Source organism: Lepisosteus platostomus, chromosome 28, assembly GCF_059453375.1.
Source record: "Lepisosteus platostomus isolate fLepPlt1 chromosome 28, fLepPlt1.hap1, whole genome shotgun sequence".
NCBI lineage: Eukaryota > Metazoa > Chordata > Actinopteri > Semionotiformes > Lepisosteidae > Lepisosteus > Lepisosteus platostomus.
In genome coordinates, this window is record NC_142638.1 from 7,070,059 (window position 1) to 7,095,097 (window position 25,039).

A 25,039-nucleotide genomic window follows, 5' to 3' on the forward strand; every position below is an offset into this window, starting at 1 on the left:
CAGGTGACCTGTACCAATTCAAGTGCAACGTGCTCTGCATTTAGGAGCCTGCTCTTCGAAACTGGCAGGATGTAGCTTAGAAAAAGCAAAAAGGTCGGGTCAGGGTACCTTCCCAGTTCTTTCCTGAAGTGCCTTGATCCCCTCCGCCACCTCAGCCTTCAGTTATAAGCCGCTGTAAAAGAAGCAGATGTAGGTCTGCCTCAAACCGAACTTGAGCAAGGACTGGAAGGGATATACTGTAGTCCTAGAGCAGGACCACGGTGCGGTAGTTAGCATTGCTAATCATAGTCCTGTGGCCCTGGCTTCAATTCCTGACCTGGGTTGCTATCTGTGTGGAGCTTGTATCTGCTCCCCATGTTCATGTGGGTTTCCTCTGGGTGCTCTGGTTTCCTCCCACAGACCAAAGCCATGCTGGTAGGTTAGTTAGGCTTCTGGGAAACCTGGCCCTGGTGTGAGTGTCTGTGTGATTGACGTGCTGTCCAGGGTGTGTCCAACTCCCCTATATTGGATAAAGCGGTAAGAAAGTGGAAGGATGGATGTAGTTCTTCTAATGATTGCAGAGCATTGCAAAAGTCTCTTAAAAGGCCAAAGAAGAGTGAAATGGAAATTTCTTCAAACCAAAGTGTCCCGGATTCCATAATAGTGCTTTAGACCTGTTTTGAGTCTTTACAGACTGTGTTCTAAGTGTTTCTTTGAAGTGTATAAATGTAATTACCCAAACAGTTGTGCACCCTGTCTCCCTCTCCCAAGGAGCTCAGAAGATTTAGAATGAACCTGAGATGTGGGACTGCCGCCCCATGGCAATATGGATCTTGTTCTACTCATTAATGACTAATTACCACCTGTCTAATTAGAATTCTGTCTCGCAGAACAAGGCCCAGTATTTTAATTAAGGGCAATGAGCTGTAAAAAACAGATTGTCTTGTACAAGAAGCATTACAAAAGTGGCAGCTGTGCTTGTGTGCTCCGTGGTTTTTTTCTGTACTGTGTCGTGGCCTGGCAAGGCACAGTCCAGTCAGGGCTCGGGACTCCTAACTGGGAGGTTGTGAGTTCGAGTACCCCACTGCTGTTGTAACCTTGAACAGGAAGCTTTAGCCCAGTTGTTTCAATCCTGCCAGCTGTATAAAAGGTTACCAGCACTACACAGAAAGGTGCTAATCCTGCGATGATCTAGAGTCACATCTAGGGGGCAGTCACGCACTCTCAGTCATGCTATAGAAAACTGGGATGAACTCTGTCCTGTTGAGCCTCTAGGTCTGAGCACGGACTGGAAGTCCTTGGTCTTCTAAGAACCAGAGGTAAGCCTGTTTTTATTCTTACAAGGCTCATTTAAGTTCAGCGGTGCATCTACTGACTTAAAGTAGGTTTCTCTTGCTTGATGTATGAGTGTCAATTCCATTGCTTTGATTATTAATTTGTCATTGGCATCTTCTAGAGTATCTTTAACGCCTCTAACGCAGGGCTCTCTGTTTGAATGCTATTGTGTTTGGATCCGGGAGAGCTATTTACTTTAAATAGCATATCTCCTGTAGAGGAGAATAATAACTGAATAATACCTTGCTCTAATGCTGTTGCAGGGACAGTGCAGATTGCACTGTGTGATTTAAAGGCCTTCTTAAGCAGGCTTGGCCCACTCTGATCATGCACCCCAGGGATTTCGTATTTCTCATTTCTTTTTGTGTTTAGCGAACCAGTGGAAATTTGCCTCTGTCGACAAGAGATTCTGACTTTAATGAGATTTCAGGAACATCAAAGTGTCTCTTTCTCCTTATAAAGAAAAAAGGCAGGTTTTAAATGCAAATCTACTGCCCAAAAGATGAGGATCTAGTTGCCTAGAAATATACAAAGTTAAGACTGACTAACTCTAATTTAGTTGGACATGTACAAAGGAATTTTATATACAGAGCAGCTACAGCTATCCTCTGAGATTTTAAACTTGGTGAAAACACACTGAGGGGGGTGAAATCTATAGTCACCTTAAAGAGGCAAAAAGACATTAACTAGGGCCATGCAGAAGGTCATAAGACACTGGATGGCTGAAGGAATGTCTTCCTGAAGTCTCTCATTCTCCCAGAGGTCAATGTAGCCTAACCTGCCAGAAGTAGTGCTGCTGGGGTGGCTTTAGAATGACTGACTTAATTACTGTTTTATGTGGTTGCGTCTCCTCACTTGTAACTAATCCTCTGAGCTTCAACATCAGGAGGAGGCCAAGCAGTGCTTTGACTGCTTTAGTCAGCTGTCCTGGTCCTGGAGGGCTGGAGAGGCTGCAGGTCTCTTTAAAACACCTGTAAACCTGGGAGAAAGACCAGTTTTGCTGCTCCTGTTATGCCGGTAACCAGTTAGTTTAAATTCAGCTGGAGTGGAAGCCTGCAGACACTGGCTCTCCTCCGGTTAGAAATTAACAGCTAGAAGGGGTACATTAACATGTAAGTTGAGAGAGGTAATTTTCCCAATTTTTCCAGTTCTGCACATTTTGGCGATGCTTTAGTCAAATAGCTAGTACTGGTCACGCGAGAAGCAATCTCCCTCTCCCTGCCACTCAGTCAGTTTAGAGTAAACCTTTAATCCTTACTCTATGACTCTGGTAGGCGGGAGGAAGATGCAGCACCAGGCAAAACCATCACGCAAGGGGAGAATGTGGGGAGAACATGCAAGCTCCGATAGACAGGCACCACAGAGCCACTTTCCTGAACCTCCTCTCCGACGATTAGAGCTGACATGCACTTTGTTAAAGATTCACTCTTTAAAACCTGAGAAGCAGAGCCAGAGTCTACCTGGGCTGGGAACTGGAGGACTGGGAGCGAAGGGGCAAGAGGCTGTACTGATTTAAGTGGCAGTCCAGAGGTACCAGTCAAGTGTTGTGCCAGCTGCCCATCACAATTAGATGTAAGGGACTGGAAAGGTGAATTACACCCCACAATCTTTCTTTGCTGGTCTGCACTGGAATGCAAATTGCCTTCATTTATTTCCTCCTCTGACAACCACTCAATTTTTCTAAATAAGAGTGAACGAGCGCAGTGGAACAGTGCTTTAAATATTAACGCATTGGAGAGGTTTGCTGTTGTATCCAATGTATCGGTCTTGGAAGACTGAACAGCCTGACTTTTTAAATTACAGTGAACGCATGTGTTCATTGATTAATAAATTAACAGTGACTCATGTTTAATTGATCACGGCAAACACCTGAGACTCCCCAGTGCCCCTCACCCACTGCAAATCCTTGTCAAGTCTAATTGCAGGAAGAACAGTGTGCTTCCCCTGCCAACATGCAGCACTCTCTTTCCCTTTCCTGTAGGCACTCTCTGTCTCATCCCTTGTTTATTTCCTTTCCTTGTGGTCACACTCTCAGCTTGGCACCCAGGTGTATTTGTGTAATTGTGACAGATGGGTTAGGAAATGGCAGGTAAACACTGTTTATTACAGCCGAAGAACACAAGCTTGGGGAGAACGTGCAAACTCCACACTCCAGCTCTGGACCAAGACTAAGACCCAGTAGCTGAGAGGCAGCCATGCAATCCACCATGCCACTGTACAGCACTGATTAAAAATAAAATCAAGTGATCAAGTTCTGAGCATTGCGTGTAATTCTATTAGCTGGTTCAGATTTTTTTTTTTACATTTGCCCAGAACAAGCAGTATTTTCTATCAGTCTTCAACAGAAGTTCCTCTTGTCACAAGAGAACAGGAAGAACATTACAGCTACTATCACACACTCTTGACAGCTGGGTTTATCCCCATTCAGACCGTTTTCTCCCTCGATCTCCGATCAAGTCCAGGTTTTGAACGGAGCAACGTGACTGGCCCAGCCCTGGTTTTGCCTGGGGGACGGGGTGCGGGGCTTTCTCTTGGTCACGCTCTTGCTTTTGCGTGAGTTATGTCTCTGCGCCTGAAAGCGAGGCTGCACCCCCCTCCCCTCCCACGTACAGCCTGTCCTGAAGACGCAGCCAGCTGCCTCGCTCTCACCTTGAACCCTTGAATTGCCTGCCTAACAAGATGAGATGAGAGAGATGAGAATGCATCTAATTTGTGAGCGAAGTGGTGAGGGCAGACCTTGAGATCCATCACTGGAAATGGGTTGAGTGCTGGCAGCTGCAGTTCAGAAAGCTTTTCCCTTGCTGTTCAACACCCTTCTCCCTCCACCAGCTTTTCATTTCAGACTGTCTGGTTGTGTTAATCAGCACCGCTTGTTGTTTTTTTGTGTATGTGTGTGTATGTGGATTTTAAAAATGGTCTTGGCACTTTATAATTTGATCATTCCAGTGCTGTCCACATTTTTGTCTTTTTCCCCCCCCTTTTCTGCCCTTCTTCATTCCTACCCTGCAAATGAAGGCACGATACATGATTAGCTAGTACATTTGGTGCGAGTTTTGGGGTTTTCAATCAAAATTTAGTGTGTTCAGGATAAGCCATTTCTGTCTTGCTATAAGGCGGAGTAGAGTGCCTTTTCAATAGGGACAGCCACAGATCCAAATTTAAAAAATCCATCGGAATTCAGAAGAGCTAGAGATTGTAGGTTTGAATTTGAGCTGTGTCGTAAGTGACCGTTTCCAGGTTTTCTCTTGCAATTTGGAATTGCTAATTCCAAATGTGCCAGGTGAGACTCGGGAACATGCCCAGGTGTTGGGATTGTTGACTGTGTGTCTGCACGCGCCGCAGAGCTTGACATGGTGCCCATGATGTGGCTATCCCTTACGTGACTGTAAGCCTGCAGGTGTCTCAGCCAGTTACAGGAGGTGCTGTTTGCCAGAAAGCTGGGAGAGCCTTGAGCCGTTAATTTCAGACTGTAAAGAAAGGAATGGTCTTGTACTGGAGCAAGCATTAAAGGTGCATTTGTCCTTCCTGTATCGATGAGAGATTGTCTGAGTTGATATGTGTCCAGAATTATAGGACTGTAAAATCATCATTAATGGTTATATTTAGAAAAAAATAAGGAAATATCCATAGCCTTACCGGAAATGAGCTATAAATCATTATACTGGAGTGAGGGAATGTACTTTTCTGTTCTTGAAAGATGTTCAATTAATATGATATCTGATTAATCCAATGATGCAGTGCACTATAACTGAGTGAAGAAAACTTATGAACACTGTAATTGAGCTTTAAATGCCCAAGGCCTGAAAAGACTGCTGTTTTGCTAAAATGTTTAATTTGTCACAATTTAGTTCCATACCAGGAGCAAGCAGCTTTCTAAAAATGGATGGATTATTTAGTTGAACCTGTGGACGGGAGGTAAATTTGTTTAATGTTCTAAAATATTTTAATCGATTGACTGGCACTGTGATGAAATCTGCATCAATTCGAAGCCTATAGACATGAGGAATATTGAATAGAAAGAATAAAGACTAATATAATATATGAGGGGATGAAAGGAGCTTTATTCAAGGGAAATGGCAGCATTAGGATGTACTTAGTGTATTGATGAGCTTTATAAATGGGACGAATGTTTTTTTTACTCCTCTGTTTTTTCAGTAATGTCTTCACTTGTTTAGTCTTCCATCACTCCTTATTTCCCGATAGAGAGAAGGAAACTCCAGATGGGTCAGTGGACAGCTTTCTTACTCCACACGTGTCCCAGAAGTTTTGAAAGGCTTTAGAAACAGTTTGACTTTTACAATAAAGGCGGGTCTGCTACGAGCCAGTCCGTCCTGTATAAATAATGGATTTGAGGTTGGTACTGGGTCATTAAATCTGTTTGCAATCTTTCTTGCCATAAATACAACGGGAAACTTATAGACAAAGTTACACTAAGCATTACCACCTGTACAGGTGGATCTTTGCTCACTTGCTGCAACCAACCCTCGCTCAATGAAGCAGTTTTCGGGGTTTGTTGGTGGTATCTGTCCCTTATCAGAAAGCCACCTGTTCCTGTTAAGTGTTATGGCAACCTGGCGCCTGTTGTTCTTGGATGGGATGCGAAGCACATAAGGTTAGTCCGACAGCTCCTTCTCACGTGTTGAGACCAGGGATGGGATCTGAAATAGCTTTTCATGGTGCACACCTCCTATGTCCACCCCTTAGTCTGGCCCTGAACAGGCAGCTCTCCAGGAGTCCTGGCAGCTCTCCAGCATTTGTATTTTCAAATTAGCTTTGAGGGATGCATCTGTGCTGGCATGCATTCCCTGCCAGAAGCGGGGGAGTTTGGTTTTGAAGGTCAGAGAATAAACCATCCTGTCCTCCCTCTGCTGCCCTGTGGTGCACGCGCCTCCCAGACCCGCTGTTCCGCCACCGCGGGGCCGCGCTCCCGCTCTCCGCGGCGAGGTGCCCGAGGTGCACGGTCGGACACGCGGCGGGAGCCCGATCGCTCGGAGACTTGCTTTGCGCCCGGTAGGGTACGGGGAGGGTAATGGATTTGTACACTGGCACCGATCCAGCACGGTCATCGGAAGATGTCCGTGTTGGATGTGTTTCCTCGGAAGCCTCCCACGGCTGAGTCCTTCCCCTCTGGAGCCCGGCTCGCCGAGCCAGGTTGTCAGAGTCGATACCTGATGCATTTTAAGAAACGGCCGAGACTCTTGAATCGATTGCCTATCACTTTTATTTCAGTAATAATAACCTGTATTTTACATTCCCCCTTTTATCGTACATCATCCCGTGCCAGTGTGCAGTAAAACCCAGAACGAAGGGACGGGTGAACTCAACAGAATTAAAAGGCAGAGTGTGAAAGAGCTGAATTTCAAGTTCCCGTGGGCGGTGTGTGTCTTTGTGGCTTCTGCTGGTGCCACGGTCGTCTCGGAGGCTCTCTGGGCCTGAAGCACAGCGCCCCGTGGAGCGCGGGTTTATTTCGGGGGAGCACTGGACTGGGCACGGGGCGCGTGTTCGCCGCCTTGGCAGGCTGCCGGGGCTAGAACGCACAGGAGCGCGAGTGCGAGTGCAGACGGCACCTGATCTGCATGCAGGAAAGCCGCCAGCTATCAGGGACATCACGGGAGGGGGTGGGCAGCTCTCCCCCGTCCCTGACGAATTTGATTGACGGCTTCTTTTAACGGCGCCGAAGCCTGGTTTCGTTAAGCACGCACAGCCTCAGGAGTTGGATGTGGTAATCCAGAGTTAGAATTCAGAGCTGGCGGACTGTAATCACTGCAAAGCAGTTTCTCTAGCTTGGAGCTCACCAGCTATGGTACTTTTCCTAACCCGTCAGGAAAGGAGCTGCAGCTCCCTTCTGTAGCCTGTAACCTATTAAAAGGGCACGAGTAGAATGTTGATAACATGGTAGTAAGTAACCTCTCAACTATGTTTAATTTCAGTTTTATTACCCATACTCAGATGGGTAAGTGGAAACACATTGTGCAGACGTGTTTCATCTGCATCATACTAATTGCAGTTCTTAACCTGGCTCGAACCTGGAACAGATGTGGTGTTTGAATTCACCAGGAAAGGGGACATAATCTGCATATTCTGGATAATAACTCGTAGCAAACTTACGCTCCTAGTTGACAGAGTAAGAAAATTGCACAACCGCAAAATACACGAAAATGTCTTTATTGAATAAATACATATTTTTTTATACACATCAGATATCAAATATACACTTGTTACTAATAACCAGTGAAGAATAACAAAAGAAATAGCTGACAGACCTCACTATAGGAAAAGAACTGAAGCTAAGCTGCAGCAGTTACTCAAAGATATCGGTCTGTCTTGCTTATTACCTCCGGTTCCGTACTTTTTAAAGGCTACTTCAAACATGTCCATCTGTGTTTGGAACTGTAGTTAAACAAACTGAACGTTAATTGCTTGTTATACATTTAACAAGTCACTTCTAAAATGTTGCCCTGTAGTGATATGCCATTAAACGTGTTGCCCTTGCTTCTCGCAGTGTGCTAACAAACAGATGGACAGTTTGTTCTCCGCTCTAAGCTCTGATCTGAACTGATCATTTTGCAGTTATCTTGTGTTTTCTGACCCCGTTAGGCTGTTTCCTACCTAAAAGGTGTTATTTGAGGCTGATGTAAATGTATTAACTTAAAATAATTTGCTGCAGTGCAGCAGACCAGATAATAAACTTTAGTCTGGATATTTATAGCACTGATCTCAGAGCGTGAAGTTTGATTTTATTGGTTTCTAATTTATCAGTACTACTGTAGGCTTTGAGTTCAGGCAGTGTCTTGGCCACAATGCAACAACTGTTCCTTTGGTTACTTTGTCCAGTAGGTGTTATAATTTTATATACTAAATATACAGTTTATTTATGTGGTTAACAGGTTGTCAGCTCATTAACTTTTTACTGAACATTTTAACGTATGAAAAAGATTATGTTTTGTCTACAACAAACCTGCATCTAAATGTAATTGTCTTAAGCTAGCTGTCTTAAATAACTGATATTCCCCATTACTCAGATTGAACTCGTTAAAGATGCAACCCTAAAATCATGTGTCTAGAAATGCAAAGCATTCTTATTGTTATGTCTCCCTAGTCTGATTGGACAATAACAGGAGAAAAAGCTGACTCCTACAGGCACCTGTACAGTATTTTTGTCTGCTAGGAGATGTTATGGGCATCCATGTCAGTGTTTGTGTTTAAGGCTGGGATTGTTAAAGCAGCATATTTTAGAAAGTTTTAGGATATGGGAGGTTAACTTGGATACACCAGTATAATTTGTCTTAAGTTGTTTAGCAGTTAGCACCGGCAGAGTTAGCAGTTTAAAGAGATCAGTTTCGGAGATGGACAGTGTGAGATCCCAACAAAGATGAGGCTGGCCTTCAGAGCTGCAAGAGAGTTGTTAGTATTGGGAACAGTCTGAACAGAGGCCTGTGCTGTTTGTGTGATAAAGACCTGTGGAAAGGTTTCACTATCTTTCTTCTTTGTGTGCAGAACATTTAATGGGGAAATAACAGCATATACAGCATACTAAAGTGCTCTAAAATGTTATTTTAATCTATTTTGCCATGTTTTGTTTTTGAGTGGAAAGACAATAATTTGCTTAGAGAGCATAATAAAATATGACACATAGACATAACAGGGTTGGAGATCTTATGAATATATATGAAGTTGACAGTGTTCCCTGTCCCTTAAGTGTATGTGCCTATGTACTCATTGAGGAGTAAGGATTTACATACCAGTACAACACCGTCTAGACTCCTGTTAGTGTAGTAAGGATTCATTTTTTCTTTAAATCATTTATACAGGAAAAAGGTCAGCAAAGTTAATAATGTTTTAAACTTTACAGATCAGATTAGGCCACTGGGACCAACTCAGCAGGAAGAGGGTCTTACTGTGGTTTCCTGTCCTGCAGGATAGAGATGGAGGGAGAAACGGAGAGGAAAAAATACAAAGAATGGAGGAAGGGAGTGATTTCTCCTAGACATTAAGGTGAGAGGGAGGCAGAGAGAGAAGATGTCAACTTAAGCTTTTTATTTCGAACCGAAATAATTTTGCTTTTTAATACCCCATCCAGGGGTATTAAAACCCTGGACTTGTTGTCGCCCTTGTTCCCGTGCTGGTGGAACTGGGGTCGTTTGCACAGTGTCAAGGGGTTACCCCCGTCACTGCCAGTCCAACGGGACTTTCGGCACATCTGGTGTCTGTTGGAGGAGTGAAGCAGCTCTTGCTGATTTTATGGGAAACTTGCAGGCCCCAGGGGGCGCTGTTGCATGGCAGCACAGCTACTGTGGGGAGCAGTTGTACAATAGTGAGAGAGGAAGCTCCTGGTCACAGCCAGCTAACAGCTGCCCAGTGTAGGGCTGTGACTACACTTGGTATAGCTCCTTGACTGTGTGAGCTTTCCTCCCTAGTAGATTACTTAACCTTGTTAAATAACGTCTTGATTATCCCGGATTTTACTCTGTGGTGACAAAGCAGTTCCCTTTGAACACCCACAATGTTTCTGTTCCCTCCCTGCACTCTGACATAAGTGAGTGGTGTTTACATTCAGTTTAACATAATTGCATGCATTTGAACACCTTGAAAACAGAGCAGAGTAGTTTGGCAAGAATGTATGGCCACATAGTACTGCAGAGTGGAAACCAGTAACTGACTGTGGAGACATTGGGTGGTGTATGACCATGTTCTTGTGGCTTTTTTGGATGAGTATGCAGCGAGACACTGCTCTTTAATATTGTTGAGAAACTTGACCTCCCTCCACACAAAAAAGGAGCTTTATTATTTTAACAAAAAAGAAAGTAAGAACAACTATCTCTTGTATACAGTAGTAACGTATGACCGTAAGTGGGTTGATTCCTTTGCTCAACACACAGTGTTTTCTTTCTGGAAGCAGATGCAGGCTGTATTGGTTTTTTCTCAGTGAGGCAGCACAGCTGATGTGCTGTCAGGTGAGGGATGCAAATGATAGAAGAATGAGGGCCTGAAGCAGGTGTCCAAGGTGTGGAACTGGTGAACAGTCAGGTGGGCAGCTTATAGTTGTGACTCTTCCAAGAGGCCCAGGAAGGTTTTAACTTTGTTTGGGGGTGAAGGATGGGCACAGCTCTCTGAATTGGTCAGCTGCTCAGAGAGGGGTTACAGAGGGCAGTTTCTGTGACACAGTGAGTGATGACTGGTGTCCTTTCAAGGTGTACCCCACCTGGCACCCGGTACTTAACGGGACAGGCTCTGGCCCCTGCCTAACTCTGAATTGAAAGCAGCGATGAGAAGATGTATGGATGGTGTGGTGTCTCTGGGGGAAAGGTTTATGTAACTGAGACAAAAGTACTCACACCACACTTCTCTTCTTTAATTTCCGTGGAGTTTTTCTCCGTTTCTCTAGTCCATTGGTCTTCCAAGCCAGTCCGCAATCTGTTCTCTCAATCCTAATTCAATCCGAGTTCCAAAGACCGTAAAGTACCACAAATCTGGGTCGTATCCAAATCACAAACCGTAAATGATAATCCTTTATTTCTTCCGTTAATCCGTTATTCTTCAATCCGCACAAACACTAACCTGATTCCTCTATCTCCTCCAAAATGCATTCACCTACCAGCCTCCACGCTGGTTCACTGTTTCCGGGGCATATATATTTTGCTTCCTGGCGAGTCACACCTGTGTCTCATTGTTTTTCGGACTAAGCCCTTTCCATCTGCGGGTCAGCTGGTTTCTCTTGGCAGCCATCTTGTTCAGGTCTAAGTCGAGTATATTGAGCAGGTCGTTCCTGAAATACCTGTCCTGGATGACCCTTCCCCTGGTCATCTTACAATGGATAGATGAACAATTACTGATCGTTTAACTGATTACCCTTTGTTTAAAAATGAATGCACAAAATGGGCATTCTGTTTGATGGTGAAGATGGTGGCATTTTTATCTGATATATACTCCTGGTATATATCTGGTATATAAGTCCTAAAGCAGAATTGGTTTTACAGCAGTATCGTGTGTTCAGAGAAAAGCACCACATTCTTTCTTGTCAAAGTATTTTACACATTTTTTTAAAAACATGTACAGTTCTTTAATGTTTTTTTTTAAATAGAAAATACTGCTGTTTGATGTAAGGGAGTAAAAAGGAAATTAGCAGTTGTGGAGTTTTGCATCTTCGCTTGTTTTGAACTGCAGCTCCTTGCTCTCTGATGGAGGGGTGCTGAAGTGTACTTGATTCCTGCTTGAGATAGTCTATTAAAGTTGAGAATTTTGTCAGATATCCCCAAGATAATTATCGCCGAGACTCTGTGGCAGAGTGCTTACAGAAGCTTTTTTCTTGCGCTGAAAGGAAGCTGTACTGATGTTCGTCTCTGTGTTTTTACATAAATTAGGAGATGAAGAGGAGTGAAGTCCTGCCCAGGTAATTCATGCATGGAACGGTGCTCAGAGATATTGACTTTGTACAGGCAAGACAGCCTGATGAGAAGTCAGATGCACAAATTCTCAGCATTTCCTGAGATTGCAAACGTGTCTTTGAGAACAGGATTTAGGGAGCTTTACTGCATAAGAACTATTGAGGCACACATGGCGTTGGGGGATAAAAGGAAAACTTCACACCACAACTGGCAGTTAGGAACGTGATTGTGAGTCAGTATGAAGCGTCAACATTAATGAAAACTTCAGACTGCTTTTTCTCCTCCTTAAGGGGTAAACTTTTTACTGTGCTGCGGTCTAATACGGGGATGGACCCTGGCCCTCAAGGTCTGCCAGGTGCTCTGGTATTCTTTTCAACTCGAATATTGCTTAATTGACCTCATTATTTGGAAAAGGAGTCTTAATGCGTGTCTGATTGAAAAGTATGTGTAAACCCTGCAAAAATCCCTCATTTCAGGCACATAATGTTTTGTTTTCAAAAAGGAGTTACAGAGGAAAGCCTGGATTACACAGAACATGCTAAATGGTGGGCTTCTAAAGACAAGTGAGTTTGTACCTTCTGGGTGGTTTTGATGTAATCTAGACCTCAGTGTTCAAAAGCGAATATCCCACTTGTACACTAGGTATTTTTAAAAATGGTTTCTTTCTTTAAGGGGCAGGACGGTGGCACCGTTTTTAAAATTGCTGCCTTGCAGTGCTTAGGCCCTGGATTCATTTCCTGAGGTGCTCCCTGCATGGAGATTGCATGTTCTCCCTGCGTTTATGTGGGTTCCCTCCCACATTACAGAGACAGACTGGTGGGTTAATTGGCACTGGTCTGAGGGAATGCATGTCTGTGTCTGTGTGTGAACGGCGTTGGACTGGTCAATGCGACCCTGAACTGGAAAGTTATGTGATGTTTCTATAAGTGAGGGGGGGGAATGAGTATAATGTAACATATAGTTTTGGAAAGATGTTACAGTGGATCCCCTGAGCTTGAAAAGTTGCACTTGAGGCGGTAATGTTTCATACTTTCTCCGAATTGTCCATTTGCTGTAGATGTTTGTTTTAATCTCGTTCTGCCACATGCTAATGTAGGTTTTGCTTTACTTTCCATAACTCGCTGACAAACCTAAGTTCTGTAATTCTCTGCATGTAGATTTTTTTTTTCCAGTTTTCTTTATTTTTTGGGGGTTGATCAGGGCCTAGCACGGCATCAGCATGCCCCCCCCTTCACGAATTCACAGCCATCGAGGGCTCTTTCCCTGCGTCGGAAGTGTGTTTAATGATGACGAGCTGCCGAGGATCTGGAGAGAGTCTGCATTGGGAGCGCTGGAGCCTCTGCTGTTTGTTCTGCGCAAAGCCCTATGCTGAAGAGCTAAGAAGCCCTTCCTGTACGACAGGTCTCCTCGGAGGCCTTGAGCAGCAGGTTCCACTGGGGATGGGGAGGGGGGGGAGGAGGACAGAGGAAATGCAGAACATAACTCAAAGCAGAGGAACTCTTTTTAGAGCTGGAGGAGTGTGGCTTTGTTTCAGCCGGCTGGAAATTAACGATTGTAAATTAGATTGCATAGCTGTTGACTTCAGGGCCTGTTGCTTCAGGGGCTGTTTTCGCATTTGCCGGTGGAAGGAGCTTGGTCCTTCAGTGGCAGCGATGACATGCCTGTGACTTTATCAATAACAGGACGGGACTCAAGCTCACGGACTGGGCGCTGAAATTCTCCAGCAGCAGAAAATACTCGCCTGTGTATGACATCGCCCTCACGCTTCTGGCCTTGCTGTTTCCTTAGGGTTAGGCTTTGCTGCTTTCTGTGTGATTGGCAAGAAGCTGCTGATCGGTGATCCAGAGTGTGAAGGGGATGTGTCCAGAGAATGACGCCTGGGCACCTCGGTCCAATCTGCTTGTCTGGCCCGTGCAGGACATGAAAGTGATCTGGATCGGTTTCGGCCTGTGCGAAGCGGGGCTCCTCACTGGAGCGTCTTCACGGGCTGAGCCAGCCCTGGATCGAGGGGAGATGCTTTTGAGGAACAAGATTAACTGCTGGCGCCGCTGGAGGCTGCCAGCTCCCATCCAGCCATGCAATTATTCAAAGGAAGAGCAAGAAACTCTTCTTTGCACGTCAGCAGTTCGTATCTCATCCATGTTTATTATGCTTCTCGGTTCCATTTGTTAGATTGAAGATGTTCCTGTTTTTCCCTGGGGGAGGGTGGGTCAAAATAAAGGGAGAAATGTAGTTGCAGCTCGGCTGTAGTGTGGGGAAGGGCAAAGCCTGTGTAAAAGCACAGTAGTTTTAAGATGCGTGCTCACACAAATAGAAATGGATGTTTTTACTACTGATTCCAACCTGTTTCTTTTTCAACAAATGTTGTAGTCCTGCATTTGTATTCTCGTCTTGGAAATGTCTGAGAGAGAGCTAGAAATGACCTCTGATGTCCATATTGGTCTGCCAGGAGTTCTGCAGTGGCCCAGTGAGCCAACAGTGCATGCGAGGAAGGAATGGCTGTTCTACAGCTGTCCGCACACCCTTATGAAAACAATGGGGATATGTTAATAATTGCAGCAAAAGAAAACAATCCATGTAGAATTCAATACCAACAATGTAACTTTAGAAATCTGCATATAAAAATATTTTATTGGGGGGAGGACTTGTACTTGTTTAGTGCTGCTCCGTCTTATTATTTAATGATGAAGTACACTGTACAGAACGCTCACTTACAGTAAGCTCTTAATTCACTGAGGCTTGTGCAACAATGCAGGGATGGATTTTCTGAGCAGTAGCTGCACTTTCACTTCTCCACACTTGCATTAAAGAAAAAACATTCATTTTGCCCCTTATTCCATAGCCTTTTATGTTAAAAATGTCCTCATTAATTCATAATTAGAAAATCACGTAGCTTAAAATTGCAGATTGGCTCTACGTGTTTACCATAGACATTATAATGCTAATAAGCTAATGGACTGTTATCCCTGGTTCCATTAAATGAATAAACTCAGAAATCCCTGGCCATTTGCTGATTATTGTTTAGTGTAGGATACAGATTCATTGCAAAATTAATAAGCTGTTGGAGCTCTTTATGTGAATGATTCACTTTGGCTTGAGTGAACTCTTAAACGGCGAGAAATTAAAAAGCAGGGATTTGAAAAGTGGTGATCTTTTTTTTAAAAAACAAATCCAGTCTGTATGGCAGTGTTTGAGAGACCTATGTCTAGTAATGTTTGAAATGGAGCCTGGGGGCTCTTTTAATTGCAAGGGGTTCAAGTCCCCAGTTATCTTGTGTGCAATTCAAAATTCATAGATTGGAGTCTAGATCTGGGAGCAGTCACAACTGTCTACATTTGGAATTAGTCTTCATTAATATCAGCCTACTGGATTTAGTGCTGAGTGGGTTCGTGGCTGAAAGGTGATGCAGCCTCAGGTGTGCTTTTCTCCTTTAAGGTTTTGCTTTGAGCCACACTGCTATACAGTCACTTCAGCACTGAAAGTTTGTTTACAGAGATGCAGTAATTTCTGGATTGCACTAGTGGACCTCTTTTAATGATTAATCAAGTGTATCATGGGGATCTCTGTCTAAATGCTAAAAGGGGGATTTCTTGGAATTCTCGTGTGGCGCTGAACACAAAGTAAATAACCTAGTTTAATTTTTTTCTTCTCGTTCAAATTAAATTTGCTCAGTTTTTTTCTATCGTCTCAGTCTCTGCAGTTTCAAAAGCAGGGATGTGAATTTCATTATGGTTCTATCAGCTTGCATGCTTGACGTCTTTGCCTCTAAGAATATCTGCAAAAATGCACCTTCACGTGCCTTGGCAACACATGGTGTAAACGTTCATCAGGAAAACAACAGCTTTTTGTACCATTTTACCATTTTCTTTTGTAACATTCGCCTCTCCTGATGATAGCCTGGCTTCCTGGCCTTTCGTTACGAGGTGACCTGCACGGTGTCTCTCACGGCGCTAGATTTGCGATTTACAAAGCACATTCTGTGAGATGAACGACAGACCATTTCCCAAATGGTCTAAGTTCACAGGAGGACTGTAAGAGCCTGCGTGTTTTTTTCTGGTTTTAGCATTTTCATGTTTTGTTTTGGAACGCAAGAGTGCAAGTATCAATACCTTCGTGGAGGGAGGGGGGCAGACCGGTTCTTCGGTCAGAAACCCACCTGTAATTTCACCTCAGTCTTTACCTTCAGTAAAGCCACATAAGGCTGCTTGATTCTCACTCCAGGATTTATTCTTTTGATCAGTTCTGTGATAAAAAGCAAGAGGTGTCTACTTTGGCAACACTGATTGTACTCATCGGTCATGCCAATAAAGCATCTTGAATTTAATACTATTTCAGGTCTGTGTTATCCTTTTTTCATCAAGTTAACTAAGCGTTTATTTTTTTCCCCCCACGCACTTGTGCTGATTGAGACGGTAGCAGCTCTTGTTCAGGGTATTTCCTTTCTGTCCCAGGGTAGAGCGGACCAGCAGTCTCTTCATCAGCCATGTTGGGTTTAGAAAAATGCACACTAATCCTCTTCCATTTCTGGATTGGCGGGGACAAGCACCCTGTTCTTATAATCACATCTTTGTTTGCTTCGGTTCAAACACTTGAGGGGGCAATGAGAGCATAATTTTTAGATCCACCCAAAAACAACTAATTCGAACAGCTGAACTGGTGCAAATTTAAATGGATGTGATAATGTGTACAGTAGAAAATGTGCTAAAAAACTGGACGGTTTTCCTTGCCTACCTGAGAGGGCTGCAGAGGAAACGAAGTGCCCCATTGCGTGTGTGTGTGGGGGGGGGGGGCGAGACGAAGCTGGGCCCGAGGACCGCCGGAGGAGCCCGCCGCTTGGAGACGGGTCCGCTCTGCCCCCAGCCCTCTCTCTCCGACCGCCGCCGCGACGATGAGCGTGACACAGGCCAGCCGAGGCGGGAAAGAGAGCCACCGTCGCCCTGCCAGCCAGAGTCTGCACCATACCGGCCTCCTGCGCCAGAGGGGTAGCTCTGGAGGACGCCCCGCGCGCCGCAGGACTGTTTTCCTCCCTGCCTGCCTCGGAAGCTTTTTTCCCCCCCTGTATTCAGTGTTCCAGGAAGTCGAAATTCCGGCCGTGCTGCAGCCCAAAAGGCGTGCAGCACCTCTAGTCCGCGCGTAGCTATACAACTCGAGCAACCTTTCGGAGGTACAGCCGAGATCAGAGAGAAGTGGAGCATACTGTAGGTGAAATCCTTCCAACACTGTTAGTGGCAGAGTGCCACTTGCAAATTGTCCTACAAACGATAATGCAAATGATCCTTTAGTCGATCATGAACATGCAAACTTTGCTGCCAAAGTGCCGCCCTACAGAGAAGGGTGCCTGCTTGCTTATCTCGCAGGGGAGGATGCATGACTGGTGCTGTGGACAGCCGAGAGAGAATCTTTGATTAGAGCTGTGTGTATTTAGCGTCTGCTCTGTTCCCGTTTACAGGGGCAGCCTTAGCCATGATAGGAGGTTTCCCCCCCCTCCCTTCTGCTTTGGTCGTTCGCTCATGAAGCCAAATGATCATTTGCAGCAACAACAAAAAAAAGTCACTTAGAATGCTGGGTGCTGTTGTAGGTTGCCAGGCTGACATCACTGCTTTGGAATCGCTCCACAAAAGAGCAACCGGACACTTCCCCATCTGAAAGGAGTGGCCAGCACCAACTGGATAGAAGAGACTAAACTTTTTAGTCCCAGATTGAGGAGACTACAAGGGGACTTCAACCTGAAGTATTCAAAATCCTCGTAGGCCCTGACACTCAACCCAGTGGACTGTCCTGGCATCAACAGTGGAACACAAGCTGGGGGAGCTCATGTGGAAATATGTGGAAGAGCATTTAACACATGGGAGAGGCACTTTACACAGAGAGTTGTGGGAGTATGGAGCAGGCTACACCCTCATGTTACTGAAGCTGAATCCCTGGCTTGTTACAAGCAGCCATTCGACAAGGTCCTTAGGTGAGATCGCTAAGAAAATTAGTTGGGTCAGGTGGCCTCCTCTTTGATTTCAAATTTGTGCAAGAGACGACTTGGAAAAGCAATACCAGAGCTGAGTGATTCACTGTTTATGAGTGGTGTGCCACCTTGGGTTAGCACCAGACCCTCGTGTGCCTGCGATATCCAGAGTGCCCTCACTAATTTTTGTTTACAACTGTGTGTTCTACAACATACCAGCAATTGGAGTCTGCAGCCGTTTTTCCTCTGAAATTAAATTAAATTTTGTAACAGTAGAAGGATTAAGCGCATGTTGCCTCTTCATGGAACAAATTGATTCTGTGTTTCATGTGAAGTCTGAACAGCGGTTTTTCTGGGATTTTGTGTTCTGCCGGCTGTCAGTAATGTCTGCCACCCTTCGCTTGAATGCTTCGGATAACTTCGCAGGGCAAAAAAAATGGGTCGTTTTGTAAGAGGCAAAATGAGAAGACCGCTTAATGCTGGCCTCAAACATGATTTGAGTTTCTTGAAAATATTAAAGCCTTTTTAAGGACTTTATATGAGCTTCCGCCTGATCTCTGTTGGCACAATCACGGGCAGATGAAAACACACCCAGCGTCCATTGCGCCTCACGGGTGCCAACATGTCGTCTCCCCGCAAAGGGAGACCCGCAGAGACGCGACAAGACTTCACGGAGTGTTTTAGTTTTACTTGCGGTATTATCTATGAGTCCGGTATGAAACCAGAGAAGCTGCAACAAGACGGAAGCCGTCTCAGGCCCGAGTGGGGATTTTTTAAAGCGCTAGACCTGTAGAGAGCGGTAGACGGTCTGGATTACGACGATTTATACTCCTGCCCGCGGAGGGAGGTAGAGAGAGACGTACAGAAGGAGAGGGAGGGCGATCGAGAAGGGAGGGAGGAGCGATCGCGGCGTTTCTGTTGATTTCATTTCCCTGTCGTGGCAGCCCGAAGTACAGGACTGGACTGCGGTTTTTTTTTTTTTGGAGCCACCCAGAAAATCTCGATAACAAGCTCGTGTAGTTTTTCGCTGGACGCAGAAAACGTGGGGCTGCGTGAACCGATCCGTTTGACAGCGCGCCTGGTCTCGGCAGGAGAAGGATTGTAGCCCCGCTCGGGTCCCGCCGCTGCCTGCTCGGTGTACAACTTGAGCCCTCTCCGCACGGAGCTCGGCAGGACTTTTCTCCCCGCGAACAAGGTGGATTTTCAGCAGTACTGGCGAGCAGAACTACACGGTGAGTGCTGATGCGTTACGTGCGCGACAGTTCACGCCTGTAAAAGCTTGCAGGTTTGCACTCGGACGCTTTAATCTCTCCTGTAGCGTCAGTGTGCATTAGCGGGGCGGTTTTGACAGGTCGCTAGTACAGTACAGTGGGCACCACCAGCGGTGTGGCCTCGGAGTCGGGTCGCGGAGCTGCATGCTGTATTTAACGTTTCTGCTTCTTAACATATCCTTTAACGCTCCTCCGTTTCGGAGGTTTAGCATTTCGGATCGACTGTTCACCGTGAAGGGGGCTTGTGGGGTGGGTCGGTTCGGAAGCGAGAGACGTTCTCTCCGGACGGGGGGTGTTTGTATGGTCGGTGATGACACCGGCTGGAGAACTCACCCCGGAGCCTGGAGCAATTTTAAACGAAGTCTCCTTCGTGCGGTTTTTGGACTTTGCCAGTGCACACACCCCCCCCCGGCTGCGCTCTCCGGGCCGACGTGTAGCGATCGCTGGAGCAACTTTGTCGCGCTCCGGCCGCGCGTGATCGTGTCACAAACTTCGGGAGGTGTGCGCCAGTCCCGCTGCGAGCAGCGCTGACCTTCCTGCGGGCAACTCGAGCAACGGATCGCTGCAGCCGCGATGTGACTTGTCAGTTATGGTCTTTTCAGCCCCGAAAGTGATATTGGCGAGCACGGCATTGGCGTTTGTTACTAGCCTGGGCTGTCCAGACCGGACGCGTACTTTCTCCAGTTGCATTTGATTTCAGTGATGCAGACCGGTTGTTTGTTTGTTTGTTTGTTTGTTGTTTTTATTTTTGTGGGTACATGTGCTTTTCCTTTCTCTGGCCTGCCCCCCCCCCCCCCCCCCCGGGCTGGGACGGAGCCCCGGCCGGCCGGCCATGCCGCAGCTGGGTGCCGAGGGCCCGCGGGGGGCAGGCAGGTGCAGCCGGTGGAAGTACTTTGACCCGACCGCCCCGTGCCGACAGAGCCGGCATCGCCGATTTGCTGCGGCTGCAGAGTCTCGAAGATTCCTCGGTGACGTTACCACTGAACACGGCACCCCACCTTGCGATACTGTAGCCGCTGAGCTCGGGCGACTCTTGCAGCCGGGCTGGTGACATGTAAGCTCCTTATTGACCTGTCGATACAGTTCTCCCGTCACCTGCTGGCGGCCGCGCGGTTCTTTTTACACCGGCTGTTGAGGAGTGTTGTGAATTCTGCTTCACAACCTCTGTGTTTAAGATTAAAAAAAATACTTTTGTGTATAACTAATGGACACCACGCTTTCTTCGTCTCTCAGTGATGGGCATGCATTGTATTTGAAATCAGTCAAAGAATATATATACATACTGAAGTCCGGCTGTTGACTCGTCTTTATTTGGATGCTGCTTCTCTAAAAGCAGCTTTTTTAACGAGAGCCTACAGGAGGAAAAGACATTTGTTCCTTCACCTTAGTACTGCAAGAAACGGACAAATAACGAATCAACAAAGACAGTAAATATTCAACACCTGGGATGAGGCAGCGCATCCAAAAATTGACGCCTTCAGCAGTGTCATGCAGTTATAGCCAGTTCAGTTTTGAGTTGCTGTGTTTTTAGTTTTATAGATGGGAGACGGACGGTAATCCTGCGGTGGTGGCTTTGTACTGTATTGCGATGTTTCCGGCGGCGGGCCGGCGAAACCGCCACGGTTTAACGGGACTGAAAGTCTCGGGTCGGGTGGGAGATGACCACCGGCGTGCTGGGAGCGCAGCTGGGCCGGGAGCCTGCCGGCTGCAGCGCGACAGTACCGCCGGAGCCGCGCGGGCTCGCCGGGCGGAAGTGACCTCCCCCGGTCTGTTTTCAGTGGCTTGGCCGTTGGATTATTTTTCCTGCGATGGCTGGGCAGCCCTGCTGGATGCTGTAAAATGTGAAAAAGAGTTCAGTTATATAACCGGGCTGTGCGGCTGATGTCCTGAGCTGAATTCGCTGTATTATGATGTCAGAAGCTGGAGAGCTCGGGCAGCGCAGTTAACCCTGTGTGGATATTGCTCCACACAACCTGGGGGCAATAAAGGTTAGTCAGAGCCAGTGAAACGAAGCAAGAATTATTTTTTTTTAGCTGTATACTGGTTTCTGTCCTTCTAAAAAAATCCGTCTGGATCTGCGGTGTTACGATTCCTGACCCATATCTACAGTAGCTTGTCTCTGGAGTGCACTAGGGGAAACTGAATTCAGGGTCGATAACTGATGAACAACCTTCCACAGTTTTTTTTAAAGTAATCATCACATAAACGCAGTTCACAGTGTATCTCTGCTTTTATCTGTGACGTGTGGAATCGCTCATAAGCAGTGCAAGCTGTCTTATCGGAGCTGTCTGAAAAATAAAGACTGCTTCGTTTCCAGCGCAAAGCAACACAGGCACTGTGCTTTTAGGGTAATATTGTCTTGGGAAACTTGCCTCTGAAGATGAGGATCATGGACAGCTGCAGGTTCTCGCACAAACAAGCACATCAACCACAGCAGTCAGTGCTTTTTTTAAGGGACCTAAGAGTCTTTCTGTAAATTCAGTGACGCACCAGTGGAACCAGCTTTCGTTTTTGCGATTCAATTTCCATGAACATTTTTTTAAATATTAAACTGTAATTGGGTTTGCTGTAATTGCATTTGAGCTCAGGACTGCCATGCATCTATTGCTGATGATGGTTCTGTGAATTTCATGAGTGTTGCTTTAATCGGGACTCATCTGACAGAGTTGTGATGCTCAAACTTAAAAGCCTTGTCGCTTAATGAAGGTCTTCATTTTTACTGATTTTTTTTTTCCCTTTACTTTCACAAGATGTTCGGTTCACCCAGAGGGGGGAAAAGTAATCTCGGCATTGGAGACCCATGCACGAGGACAAATGTTTTAGAACAAAATTTGGGTACTGAAGCAGGTCAGATCCTCCACCTCGCTCACTTTTATTGAGTCAATGTTGTGCTGACCTCAGTAGAGATGGGAACTGGGGGTTCAGCTCAGGTGGTCTCTGCCTGGCATTCCATTATGCCTGTCTAGTAGAGTAAAACTGTAGCTGATCCCCCCCTATGCACACAAATGTTTCATTGTTTATGGAGTTTGAAGATGTATAACAAGTCTCTGTTTGTGTTTTTATTCCTTAGAAGAGAAATCTTGTTTCAGATATGTTGCACCAGGTCATCTGATCTGAATTAATCCAAACATTAAAGTACATCAAACAATCAGGGGATTTTTTGGTACAGATTGTTCTTTGTTTTTTTTTTTTGACTGGTTGCTGAAAATAGCAGCTTTCCTGTTGCTTTTTTTGTTGTTTAAATCTTGTCCAGCAGCGTGCTTTCTTTGGTCAATTGATCTTAAGTTGTCACAGTGCTTCAGGGAACCAGTGTCAGGAGCACGCTGATGGAATTTTATTCCGAGGAATATTTCTGCAGTTCTTCATTGATTAATGCTTTAAATCGGAAATGATATCAGTTGGTTTATTTTAAACTGCCACTTTCAGACATTTCCATCTGTTTATATAGAACAGCACACACTGGTATATTATCCAAAGTCTAAACTGTTTATTACAGTTTTAGGATAAAGGAGTTTGGCACAGTGGTTAGCCTTGCTGCCTTGCAGTGCTTTGGGTCCCATTATTCAATTCCTGTTGTGTGAGGAGTTTGCATGTTCTCCCCTGTGTTTGCATGGGTTTCCTCTAGCGGATCTGGTTACCTCACACAGTCAAAACACATGCTGGTAGGTCATATGGCATCTGTGGACTTGGCCCTCGTGTGGGGATTTGAGTGTGCGTCTGAGACTGCTCTACCACTGGACCGGCATCCCTTCCAGGCCCCTTGCCTTGTGCCCACAGGCTCCGGCACTCCTGTGACACTGTTCAGGATAAAGCGTGGATGTTTTTTTTCCTTAAGGTATTTTAAACAGTTTGTTACACGGCATAGTCACTTTGTTAAAGGTACACTTACAAGTCACTTCAGTCTCTGATTATGTCTAAGTATGACATTTGGTAGATCAGTGATGGAACAAAGACCAGAAGACCCCTTGCCCTGCAGGAACTGAGTTTGAGCCCCTGCTCAAAGTTGATCCTTCAGTGGAGCGGTCCCTCTCGAGCTCTGCAGGGTCTTCATTCCAGCTCAGATCAGCTCGTTATTGAGTTAATCGCTCTTCCTGTGCTGCTGCTTCAAAACAACCTACAGGCACACCAGCCTTCCAGGGCCTGTCGTTGGACCACCCTGCTGTGGCCTTTAAGTCGTGTCCCATGCTTTGCATGTTTATTTCTCGCCACGTGACAGCTTTTTAAACTTGACTTTGGCCGGTTCTGTTTCCCAGTTAGGAACACAAAAGCGACCGATTCCTCAACAAGGCCCGAGCTGTGTAGCACTCAGTGTTACGGGGGCGGAGTGTTCTGCCTCATCAGTTTACAGGTCCATTTAACTCGCATTTCAGCCCCGCAGTTCACTAACTGTTAAATGCGAACATGTTTGCCTACTTACTCCTGGCAGTTTGTTAAATGAGGCATCTGACAGTAGTCTTTTCAACAGAAGAGAGCGGTGTTGTGTACAATCACACAGTTGCAAAAAAACTATACTTGCATTGGAGCAAGTATAGCATTGGAGCAGTGGGTAGCTCTGCTGTCGCGCCACGGTGGGGTGCTGTAGGGTTTAACTCCTGGGGTGCTGTCTACTTGGATTTCCTCTCGTTGCCCTGGTTTCATCCCATAGTCCAAAAACGTACTGGTAGGTTAATTGGCTTCTGGGAAGAATGTCCGGGGTGCAGTGTGTGTTTGTGCCCTGCGATGGCCTGCCGTCCCGCACAGGCGGTGCTCTTCCTTGTGCCCATTGCTTGCTGGGATAGGCTCCCGCTCCACTTCAACCCTGAATTGGCTGAAGTGGTTGGAGAATGGATGGTTGGATTATATTTGGATATTATATTAATACATTAAAATAAGAACAGCTTTATTAGTTTAAAATATAGTAATATATTGTGATATTACATTAATATAATTATAATAATTATTAAAATAAAGTTTTAATCCTGCTTAAGTATGACAAGTCCTATATATGAATATGCTTGGCTCCATTGGGATCTATTAGAAACACAGTAACTGTCAATTGCATTTTGAAGGAAGCTACAGTATGTTGCTGTAAAAGACATGGCAACAGCGTGTGTACGGCGCCGCTTCAGCTGACTCTACAGGTGTTGACAAACGAGGCTCAGCTCTGTGCACTCGCGGTCCGACTCTGGTGCAGCTGTGTGCAGCGTGTGTGTAGGACGTGTGAGCTTTGGCCACGCTGTGACAGACTGGCCGCTGTGTGGGCCGAGAATACCTTGAGGGCTCCATGCCCAGCCCAAGGGGTGTTGTTGTTGTTGTTATTATTAATAGAAGCTCAGAGGGACGTACAAGTTGTAAATGGGGAACAGCTCTGTATGTGTAAGAGAATTGCTTAAAAACACATGACTAAACCTGAAAAGGGGATAGTGCAACGCCCTTTTTAACAACTAGTGCACTGACCAATTGCCCAATCTCCATCGTGGTGCTGGTTAATCAGCTAATCGAGCTGGCCACATGAGCTGAAACCCTAGGTCTCTTTCCGTCTGTGAACCTGTGGCTTTTCCTAGGAAGAGCTCCTGCCGTGCTGTTTTTGTTTCTCAGCTTGCACTGCCAGTGCCGCCTCGTGCTTCTCAGGGGTCTGCGAACGGCAGTTGTTCCACGTGTGCTGTGGTTTTCAGCAGAGGTTCACCCTACCTGCCTTCAACTGTCGTTAATTCCTGCAAGTAGAATCCACAGCTCATGAAGCTGTAAAATAAAATCCATTTCAATTGAATTGGAGAACCGAGAATGTGCATCGATTTGTCTAGATGTTTGTCTTTTTTTAATAACCTTACTGTGTAGATTACACTTTTGTCCTGCATTTTCTGAGCGAAGGATACACTGTGGACATAGCAGATATGACCAGATAATGTGAATTCTCCATTTCTTCTCGCAAGATATATTAGCGTATGGACACAGATGAGTACTGGCACGTTCTGTCACGTACTCGTAGTTTTTCTGATTTAGATTGAAGCTGACTGAAAAACTTTGTTTTTATTGCAGGTTCTAGCTAGGATTATATAGTGAATCAATTATAGCAAGCTCGTATTTTGCAGAGTTATTGTAGGCTATCTGCTGTGTGAGTGTGTGTCTCTGTG

General features: G+C 45.7%; 1 protein-coding gene across 5 annotated transcripts in view; it reads left to right on the top strand.

Moving 5' to 3' along the window:
* thrab (thyroid hormone receptor alpha b) overlaps nucleotides 1–25,039 on the top strand; it is a 142,764-nt gene that overhangs the window by 23,924 nt on the left and 93,801 nt on the right. For 3 of the 5 annotated variants that reach the window (XM_088623267.1, XM_088623265.1, XM_088623268.1), the window contains exon 1: nucleotides 18,529–18,887. The exons of 1 other annotated variant lie outside the window; for it this stretch is intronic. The gene's annotated coding sequence lies outside the window, so the exon portion shown is untranslated. Of the gene's footprint in view, nucleotides 1–18,528; nucleotides 18,888–25,039 lie in introns of those variants that run through there. One more of the 5 variants, XM_088623269.1, reaches the window with a different exon arrangement.